Source organism: Diplotaxodon limnothrissa, linkage group LG3 (assembly GCF_057381915.1).
Source record: "Diplotaxodon limnothrissa isolate DT_005_m linkage group LG3, D_limnothrissa_male_GT1.1, whole genome shotgun sequence".
Lineage (NCBI taxonomy): Eukaryota > Metazoa > Chordata > Actinopteri > Cichliformes > Cichlidae > Diplotaxodon > Diplotaxodon limnothrissa.
The window spans coordinates 40,330,028-40,341,304 of record NC_140598.1 but is presented as its reverse complement, the minus strand read 5'-3'; positions in this window follow the sequence as shown (position 1 = coordinate 40,341,304).

Below are 11,277 nucleotides of genomic sequence, written 5' to 3'. Positions count from 1 at the left end.
TATTGTATCCCATGGGCTCCTTTATGTTTTGTTTTTTTTTCAAGCCGGCTTAAGGCAAAGGTAGTGTGGCTGTGCCGAGCTTCCTTACTGCTATCTAGCGATGACCATACAAATCTTTCTGAAGCATTGAAGCTTGTGTTAAAAAATAGTTCATCACTACAAACGTTTCAACCAATGACTGTAGAAAACATGGACGACGTGGCAGCACCTCCTCCCACTGTGCAAAAATGAAGCCAAAAATCAATGCCAAAAAGCATTTAACGATAGTTACGGTCAGAGTATCTGTTAAGATGTTAAGAATAAGTATCTCTTAAAATGGTTGCAATAATGAAATATTCAATATAAGGTAGACAAAAAACGAAAAATAAAAAGATAGTTACGGCTCAGGACTCCCCGATCCTTACTGCGCATGTGCAAAGTCGGACCATACAAATCAGGGGCCTGTCTCAATATGCATACTTCTGCGTACTTGCATTCTCGTGTACTCATGATATGTCATCAGTTGGAGACCAAGTACTGTTCAAATTCAAAGTAGCCGAGAACATGAAAAATTCCCAGATGGGTTCTCGCTCTGCCTATTTTATCGAGCACGCATCAGTGTTGACTTGTGTGGACTTGGTACACTTAAATATCCCAGAATGCATTTCATCCAAAACCCAAACGCGGTAATTGCGGAGGAGCGCGGCTAAAAACTTTTAAATATTATTCTTTCTAGGTCTTTTTCAGTGCGTTAGTTGTGTTTTATTTGTTGGTGAGTAAATCGGTATGGCTGAGATTAAAGTTATTAGATTAATTTAGATTAAATAAAACTTTATTAATCCCTCGGGAGGATTCCTCTGGGTTTTCACACAGCTGAATAAACTGCTGTGTGAAAACAGCAGTTTATTCGACCATCTACGGCAGCGTCCGGTTATATTTTAGACAGCGAGGAGCAGACGGCAGGTGACGTAATTCTGAAGGCTAGACCGTCCAATTTCACAGTCGCTCATTTCCGGTCTACCCAGCTTTCGGAGGACTCGGCCCACTTAGACCACAAAGGCCGGGTCCTCAGGTGGACGCAGCCTCTGAATTTGGACACCGCCTGTTTCCGGCCGGACAATAATAACGCTGACATTTAACTTATTTTATCCGATAAATAAACACTGTAAGATTCAAGTTTTTTGTATATATATGTACATGTATACGTGGTTGAATCATCTGTCCCCACCAACGCCACAACCAAATCTACACCCTTGCTCCGACGTTTTTGGCAACGTCTGTTACCCACTAGCTCCATAGTAGACCGGGAGGTTGAGGATCACTAGAGCCCGGCCAGAACAGCGGACTCCCGTCACATCGTTTTCAACCCCACCCCCTCCCACCTGCGGTCTTTCGCTACTCAGGTTAAACATGATATATAAGTCTCTTAGTTAACTTTGAAATGTTAATGTTTGGTTTATTTCAGTGTTTTATTTGTTCGTGAAAAAATCGGTTTGGCTGAGATCTTGTCACGGACCCAGCTCTGGAGGACTCAGGGGTCCGTGAGCAGGATGGACCATTATTAGTATTATTAGTATTATTGGTATTATTGGTATTATTAGTATTATTAGTATTGTCATTGTTGTTATTTGGGGATGTGTGTCTTTCTGCACTGTGCTGTGTTCTGTGTTCCACTCATTATATGTAGAGGCAGGGTGTGGGTGTGTACATGTGTGGTAGGAGGATGGAGAACAGCCACATGCGGACCTGATGGGTGTGGCCCGGCAGGAAGACTGGCCACACCTGAAGTTCCTGCCTGGTGATCAGGGCTCGTCGGGGGAGCTACTTAGGAGAGTGTTGGAGCTCCCACCGGTGTGGGTTCATTCTGTCATGGTCTTGTAGGCAGACTGTGGGGGATATGGGGAATGAGGACCCAAAACGCAGACTCTGCGATGCAACCAGTGCTCTTTATTTACAGTGAGAAGCTGTAAACACAATAACTCCCCATTGTTCCCTTGAATCCCGTGTGTGTGCTTCCCTCTAACGTCTGTGCTCGTGCTCCCCGCTGTTGTGTTTCCGCATACCCCGTGTGTGCTGCCTTTCTGGACCACTCTTCCTCCTGCAGGAAAACCATAGAAGCAGCCGTCAACACTAACTCTGGCGGGCATACACGAACAGCACTGACATATGCTGACACACACTAACTTGGTAGGATAACTCAACGAACCCGCGCCGGTGGGAGCTCCAACACTCTCCTAAGTAGCTCCCCCGACGAGCCCTGATCACCAACAGGTGTAAATGGTCTGTATTTGTATAGCGCTTTACTTGGTGACTTCACCAATAATACCAATAATACTAATAATACTAATAATGGTCCATCCTGCTCACGGACCCCCGAGTCCTCCAGAGCCGGGTCCGTGACAGATCTATTTCAATCCAGGAGAAAAAAAATTTCACCGGGAACAAAAACAGCATGAGATTCTGAAGGCTGCTTCAAAATGCCAAACTACAAGTTTGTAGTTCGACGTACAAATGACCTTCATCGGGTTTATTTAATTGTGTCAGAGAAAATCAGCTGTGCTCTTCATGCAGCTGAGTACATCAAGTGTTTAAAACAGAAGCTGTGCAGGGGATCAGCAGCTCTCTGAAACACCAAACTGACGTCCTGTTAATGCAGATATACAGTGACACAGTTACATGGGTGACTTTTTGTCTTTAACTATATCACTAAAACAGCTGCAGCTTTCACTGACAGCACATTTGGTACTTTAACCTTTGTATTGTTTTCATCAATTTGCAGTTAACATGTGAACATATTGGACGATCTGTCTGCTATCACTGGTTGGTGCTGACGTCTGAATCTGAGGACAGCTCCTGTAATTATAAAGAGAACAGAATCCTGTCTCAGAGTGACGCTGAAAAACTAGTTCACACATTTATTACTTCTAGCCTGGACTACTGTAATTCATTATTATCAGGATGTCCTAAAAACTCCCTGAAAAGCCTTCAGTTAATCCAAAATGCTGCAGCAAGAGTACTGACAGGGACTAGAGAGAGAGAGCATTTTTCTCCTGTATTGGCTTCCCTTCATTGGCTTCCTGTTAAATCCGGAATTGAATTCGAAATTCTGTTCCTCACATACAAGGTCTTAAATAATCAGGCCCCATCTTATCTTAATGACCTTGTAGTACCATATGACCCAATTAGAGCACTTTGCTCTCGCACTGCAGGCCTACTTGTTGTTTCTAGATTATTTAAAAGTAGAATGGGAGGCAGAGCCTTCAGTTTTCAGGCCCCTCTTCTTTGGAACCAGCTTCCAGTTTGGATTCAGGAGACAGACACTATCTCTACTTTTAAGAAAACTTTTTAGGCTTAAAACTTTCCTTTTTGCTAAAGCGTATAGTTAGGGCTGGACCAGGTGACCCTGAATCCTCCCTTAGTTATGCTGCAATAGACATAGGCTGCCGGGGGATTCCCATGATGCATTGAATTTTTGCTTTCCAGTCACCTTTCTTACTCACTATGTGTTAATAGACCTCTCTGCATTTAATCATGTCTGTTATTAGAGCAGGGCGATATGGCCAAAAATATTTATCACGATATACATTTGAAAATTTGCGATAACGATATAACTGACGATATAATTGATGCGAGACAAAATACTCCACAACATTACTAGCGCAAAAAGACAACCTTCCATTAATTTTCACTTAAACAAGAAGCTGGTTTTTATGTACATTAAAGCTTTATAAAAATGTAACAGTGCAAATGCAAATTCCTTGCTGAAAGTTTAACCAAAAGGCATTTCCAGTAGAAATGGGCTGACATATCCTGAGCATAACCATATATAATATCCACTGAAGTTAAAAAGAGGTGCTTTGCAACATTAAACTGTAGTGTGCAGTACGTATTTTTTGGACCATAAGGCACATTGAGCTAAACAAAGCAGTTAGATAAATCAAACTTTATTAAACTCATTCTTCTTGCTTCCTCCACTTCTGTACCATTGATTCATTGATGTTGAATTCTCTGGCAGCTGCTCTATTCCCATGTTGTTGCAGTATATTAATGACTAGCCTTGTATTGTGGATGGATTATCTCAGTTGTTCTCCTGACTGACGTTTGGTCCGTTTACAGCATCCTGCCATGCGATTGCATTTGTCTCTAACCATGAGGAACCTTAGTGTTCATCCTCCAGCTTCACTGTTTATGTTATGCTAACATAGCTGTGTCGCTAGCGATCACGTAGCACATCATTATATACCAGCTAGCCCAACTTCAGTAACCCTACAAACGTCACTGCTGTTTAGTTTCCCGTCTTCATTTATGTTGGAAGTGATAGCAGAGCTGTACGTTTGAATTTTTTCAGAAATCTCTCAGTCAGAACATGCTATATCATGCTTAGGTAACTAGCGAAACTAGCGAGCTAACTTCCGCTAGCTTCCTGCTAACTTCTAACTCCGTTAAATGTAATAAATTTTGTTTTCATGGATGCCTGGAAGTTAAACTGAATTGTTACACCTGGTAAAGCAGCAATGCTGATCGTTTTATTAAAGATGAAAGAATTTAGACAGTTAACTCTCAGTGATGCTGCAGTGTTTGTTTGACCTGAAGTGTACTGAATTTAGGACCCAGATTACTCCCAGATTTAAGAGCATCTTAGTCCGACAAATACAACAATAACGACGGCCGCTTGCATCTTCTGCAAAAAAATGTGCTTTGTTGTGTATCTGACGGACAAACACCAAACCAGTTCCACATCACTGAAGTTGCACCATTTTTACAAACCAATTCTGGTTCATCTGTTTCACTCAACAATCGGCCATGTGCGTATGAAAACAAAGGCACTGCGCATGCGCGTTTTACTCATATTCTATCGCGATATTTCATTTTCCTATCGTTGCCTAACATTATACCGGTATTACCGTGAACGGTATAATATGGCCCAGCCCTATCTGTTATTATTCTCTGTCTCTCTTCCACAGCATGTCTTTATCCTGTATTCCTTCTCTCACCCCAACCGGTCGCAGCAGATGGCCCCGCCCCTCTCTGAGCCTGGTTCTGGCGGAGGTTTCTTCCTGTCAAAAGGAAGTTTTTCCTTCCCACTGACGCCAAAGTACTTGCTCATAGGGGTCATATGATTGTTGGGTTTTTCTCTGTATATGTTATTGTATGATCTACTGTACAATATAGGGCTTTGGAGTTGACGTCACGCCGTAATGCATTGTGGGAGCGCGGCACCATTTTCGGGGTCTACAAATCAAAACAAACACACTGTGTTGGAACGATGATTACAAGATGCTTAAAAGCAGCTCAAAAGAGAATGAACTGTATACAGACCGATTTCGTTCAGAGGCGAAGCAGCGGTACTTGCAGAAAATAGCGTGCATTGGAAATGTGGACCTGTATGAAATACGGCCGTGGAGTAGAAACCCTGAAGACCTACCGCTATTGACATAGCCTGACATATTTTCGTACCTTGTCTGTGGAGTCAACGCGTACAAGTCGTCATTCAAACAAAGGTAAGTCAGCTTGAGTACTGTGAGTGAAATGCATTTGATTTCCCTGCAAACATTCAGATTAGTGCAGCATAAATTCATTCATGAGGGGGAAATTACAGTGAGAACATGTGGAGGCTGTTAGGTGGATAACATAGCGAGTTCAGTGCATTGATGTGACATTGTCCTGAAGGATTTAGTTATTCTTTATGGTTAAAGAAATTGCAATAATTTACTCATATTTATTATAAATAATTCTAATTATACATCTTGCTTCCATATTTGTATCTTGTGTCACTAAAAATACATTTTATTTTAGTTTTATACATTGATTAATGACCTGCAGAATCTCCTTATCATATTAAGTGATTCATAATTGTCACTTTATGCTTTCTCCATCTCTAAAGTGATGACATGCCTGCATTACATACTTTAGGTTCATTTTCTGCTGGCAGGTTTCTGACAGAGAACAGGCAGATTTAGAATATAACATGCAGCGTTCTATAGATGGACGCATAAAAAAATGAAAAATTACATGTATGTGCTAACTTTCTAAACACTTTGTTACATTTATGATAAAGTAGATAAAACACATTTATGTCGGCCTTGGCTCATGGTTCTTGTCTTTAAATTAACTTTGCCTGTATGTTTCAGGTCCTGCACTCAAAGACTGAATGAACCAGCATTGCAGCCCTGGGTCACTGTGAGCAAGGAAGGTTGAAGCCGCCCACTGCACCTGTATGGCTGGAGTCGCAGAGACCTGCAGCCATGTCGCTGCTCTTCTGTTTAATGTAGAAGCAACAGTGTTGATCCGTGGCACAAGGACTGATACAGATGAACCTGCATACTGGGTTTTGCTGTGTAATGTGACCAAGATACAGTCAGAGGTTGGCCATAAGATAGACGACTTCTCTTCAGCTGCCCAAAAAAAGGCTCTTGATCAAAACATAAACAGACCATCTGTAGTGACAGGTAAAAGGAGTCGTCCTCAAAAAAGAAAAATCCCACCTGCTGCTGTGGAGGAGTTGTCACTGCTATAATGCTTAATGTTTTATCCAGGGGGCTAGATTTATGCCTGTAGTGCACTGCCATGTAAATAATTTGCATTTACTGAATATGTACTGACTGAGTCCCACTGTTCAAAAGTTGAATAAAGAAACAAACAAATTTTTGCCTTTTTTTTTTTAAATTAAAACCACTTAATAGAACATCACATCAGTTACAGTGTATAATCCATGTCATTTATAGTTTACAAATGACAAAATGTTTACACAAAATCATGACAGTGTTTACATGATATCACCCACTACTAACATTACTTTATTTACTGTATCTTTTGAAAAAATACCGCTATTTATACAGCACAAGACTTAAGAATATTTAACAGGAGCAGGTTTCATTTTCCCTGGTTTTACTACCACACTGTTCACCAAACGCAGCAAACCTTCACCATCTTATCCAGAAGGGTCACATCTTCACCCTGACATGGAAGAAGTAATCTGATTGGCATGGTGGTATGTTTGAAGCAGGTCCCTTGTGTAGTGCTGGAACTCAGTCATGATGTGTTTCATCCATTTCATAGGCTGGTTTGCTGCAATAATGCCAAATAATTAGCAACTCTATAAATAAAAGGTAGTTCTGCAAAATCACTCAGTAGGATGTTTGTTCTAATTTGCTATGAGCTCAGAGCGCATCGAAAATAAAACTAATAGGCTATAAAGAGTGATATGAACATATTTGGAACTTACCGGAATGAAAATGTCTGGAGCACCAACAGATATTTGGAGATGGAAGAGAACTGATATCAGCTCGTCTCACAGCTCCTATCCAGGCTAGACGCCTTCGTTTGGTAACATCGATACACGAGCTGCTCATGTTGCTTCCGGGTTGGGAAAGAATGAAAAGATAAACCCTTTTCAAGCTTATTCTCTTGCCAGTCGTGCGATCGAACATTGCAGCGGAGCACACAGCAAGAACGAACCATGGCTGTTGTGTGTGCCTTCGCTCCTTTTTCGCTTGTGCTTTGTTTAGACCCCCAAAATGGTGGATCGGGCCAAAATCCTTTCCACGCCCATGCTGTGCCCTTAAACAGGGGAAATAGTGAGGAGAGGTGAAAGAACGGCACAGACACTCGTCTGTATTGAGTTTCAGAAGCAATACAACTAAAACAATGTTCTTATGGATGCACTCAGTCTCAGGACAACTGTATCCAAACTAAGTCACTATTGTTCGCGGCATTAGCTGATGAGAATACTTTAGATAACATTAACTGTAGCATTAGACAAAAACATCTTTTTAACTCGCACATGTTAGCTGACACAGTCACTAACTTTCCACAGCAATGAAATAATACTTTAAGTACTGCATGTCTTTCAGTAGTTAACTTATACAGATAGTAACAGAAAAATCTTCACACAATATGGCGGAGTAATAGCGAAAACTAGCATACACAGCAACAGAGATTAACTGGAACTTCTCAGCAAAATAGTCCGCAATTCACATCTTCCGCTACAATGAACAATGATAACAATGTAATAATCAACAGTAACACACATTTATACAGATTTGTACATGACAGTTACCTTAAACAGGGGAAATAGTGAGGAGAGGTGAAAGAACGGCACAGACACGCAGCTCTCACTCGTCTGTATTGAGTGAAGGAGGAAGCGCGCGAACCCACCTACTGGAGCCCTGAGGCATTAACAATGGATCGACGCACAATCAACCCAGGCAAAACTTTCACTACTTATCTCCCTCTATATTCCCACTCCATATTCTATTCGAAAACAGTCAAAGCAACAAATAAAACATTAATAAGGGCATGACATGAAATGTAAGGAACAGAGATGTACAACTTCAAAACGAATCAAATTTATGATCCACCACACCCACCCCCGTGACATCACGCTCCAAAGCCCTGTAAATCGCCTTGAGCCGACTGTTGTTGTGATTTGGCGCTATATGTAAGGACAAGAAAGACATTGTGGACAAAACAGGACACCCCCCATAATCTTTAGTTACAATATTATAGTTAGTTAAATGGTCTGATTGTTCAAATCTGTATTTTCTTTGATTGTGGTAAAATAATGTGTGCCCCAGTCTCCAAAAATGACATAGTGCAGGAAGCGTAGTTATTCCTCCGTTACACCACAAGAGGGAGTATCCCCTAAAATGAGCAGCTCTAGCGGGAGTAAATAAGCCCAGCCACTACCCATAAGGCAGTGCGCCTATAAGAGTTGTGTGAGACTGCAAAAGTGTGTAACGTTGTGCTATGTCCATGTATATATTTGCAGATGCAGTAAAGGCGAACTCACAAAGCCACACTGGTTTCAATTCATTTTAATCCAAATGTGCAACATATATAAATAAAATTGAATTGAATAGAAATTGAATTGAATCATCACAAACTGAAATATAAATTTTATTTTTCAAATCTAAAATAAAACTGATACTTCTCTCTCTCACCCACCCAGGATCTGAAGTTCCCTTACATTTTTTCCAGTTCTACAGTTTGATTGTTAGTTACTAATTAATGAGGAGTTACTGAAGTACAAGCTTCTTTTTTTTAATTTGGTGTTGCTGTCTTTACAGATGTGGCAAGAGACTGAAAACTTGCTGTTGTTTGAAGATATTTCATAACCAGCTCTGCACAGAAGCTGAAGCAGAGAGCAGCCTGTTGCTTTTACAGTATAATACTTGTAATAAAAGTACAGTAACGGTAATTAGTGACCGAGCAGGAGCTAAGGAGCTTGTAAAGAAAAGTGTCTGGACTTCTTTAAGTTGCCTGAAGACGTTTCACCTGTCATCCGAGAAGCTTCCTCAGTTCTAGGGTCAAATGGTTTAGAGTCCCAGATTTAAGCCCTGTGGGAGTAACCCACCGAGAGAGTAAAGTAAAGTAAAAAAAGTAAAGTGTGCGTGTTAGTCCCCATAGGGAAATAGTTCCTCTGCATTTAACCCATTCACTCAGTGAAGCAGTGGGCAGCCACCAGTGCAGCGCTCGGGGAGCGGTGTGTAGGGACGGTACCTTGCTCAGGGGTACCTCAGGGTAGCCGTTCAGTGGAGTCGAACCCCCGACCTTCCGATCATGGGCCCACCACTCTACCTACTGAGCTATCCAATGGACCCCCTAATGATCCTCTACCTAATCACATGAGCCAAGGATGAAAGTTTCAGCCACCATCTCCAGTGCCAAAGCCCTCCATCGAACCTCACCATACAAGAATAGAAGGCCATCGCTTCCCTGAGCAAAGACCACAACATCATCATATTACCAGATGACAAAGGAAGGTGCACCGTGGTTCTAAACACAACGGATTACCACACAAAGATCACTTCTCTCTTCAGTGATATCAATACCTACGAAGCCTTAAAGCGAGACCCCACAGGCAGCTACAAAAACAAAGTTATCACCTGCCTTCAAGAACTTGAAAAGGACAAAATCATTGACCGCCCCAAATATCATCGCCTATATCCCGGGGATGCCAAACCCTGCATGTACGGATTTCCTAAGATCCACAAAGAAGGGGTGCCACTCAGACCCATTGTAAGCAGCATAAACTCAGCCACTTACATTTCGAAACACCTTGCTACCATCCTAGCACCTCTTGTGGGGAATACCCCCACATCACATCAAGAACCCCTTCGACTTCACCGACAAGGTCCAGAAACTTACCATGGATCCAGATGAAATCAGAGAAGACAGCTCTGTGGAAGACCAAACCAACTTCATCCACAATCAGATTTGCACACGGTTAGACCTCTGCCTTACCACCTGGGTCAAAACCCAAACACAAGAACTGGAATCCTTCACTGCGCACATTAACCCTTTAAAACCCTCTGGAGCGGGCACGCTCTGTTTTGCGCAACTATTTTTAAATCCCCGTAGAACTGGAACCACGTAAGATAATTTTTTTGCATGTGAAACCGGAGGAGTTGTTCTTACATATTATGCCAGTCCAAAGTCACAGTTTCCTTCCACATAAAGCTTTGCAAAAACTGCGAGGAAAGCACTTGCAGCAACAAAAATATAATATTCTAGAAACACATCAGCTGTTCATAAAACTTCCTAGGTTGGAATAGATGTCAGCGCAAACTATTGCATGTCTGCCATTACCTGCCCCAAACCGGAAGTGACGTCATTTTTGCGGAAAATTTACTTTTTTACCTTTGGGGCCTTCTAAGCCTACACTGGTGTTTTTAAAAGTCATGTTTGACTTCATGCTTTTCTAAATAGTTTCTGCATTGCACTGCTGGAAATACTTGATGCACATGCTGGTTTTTTTTTTCTTTTTGCAAATTTGCATTATAATATTTATTTTCGTTTTTCCTGCAGTATATAAAAAAATGGCGTATCTTAAAAATAACACTATGAAGACACTCAGGATAAATTTCCTGTTGTTGGAAACTATTTTGTGCAACTTTTTTGTATTTACAGTTCTGAGGGATAAACCTCTTGAATTTCTCTAATTAGAAATATGTTTAAAAAAACCAAAAACGAATTAATTTTTTTTCTTGTTTATTGCATTTTTTTTTTTTGCAATTTATGTAGTTATTGTTGACTTAATCAGAATCAGAATACTTTATTAATCCCGAAGGAAATTAGATTTACAGGAGGCAGCACGCTAATGGCTCATGCACACTTACAAAGGGACCTTCTGACCAACTTTACACAAACATCACATTGGGGAGACATGTCAGAAAGGTAGGCTGATAGGAAAAAAAACAACGAAAATACATAACATGAGGTAAGAGGAGGAGAAAAAAAACTCCACTCAGACTGAGCTCCTAGTGGGAGAACAGTTTGATAACAGAAAAAACACCT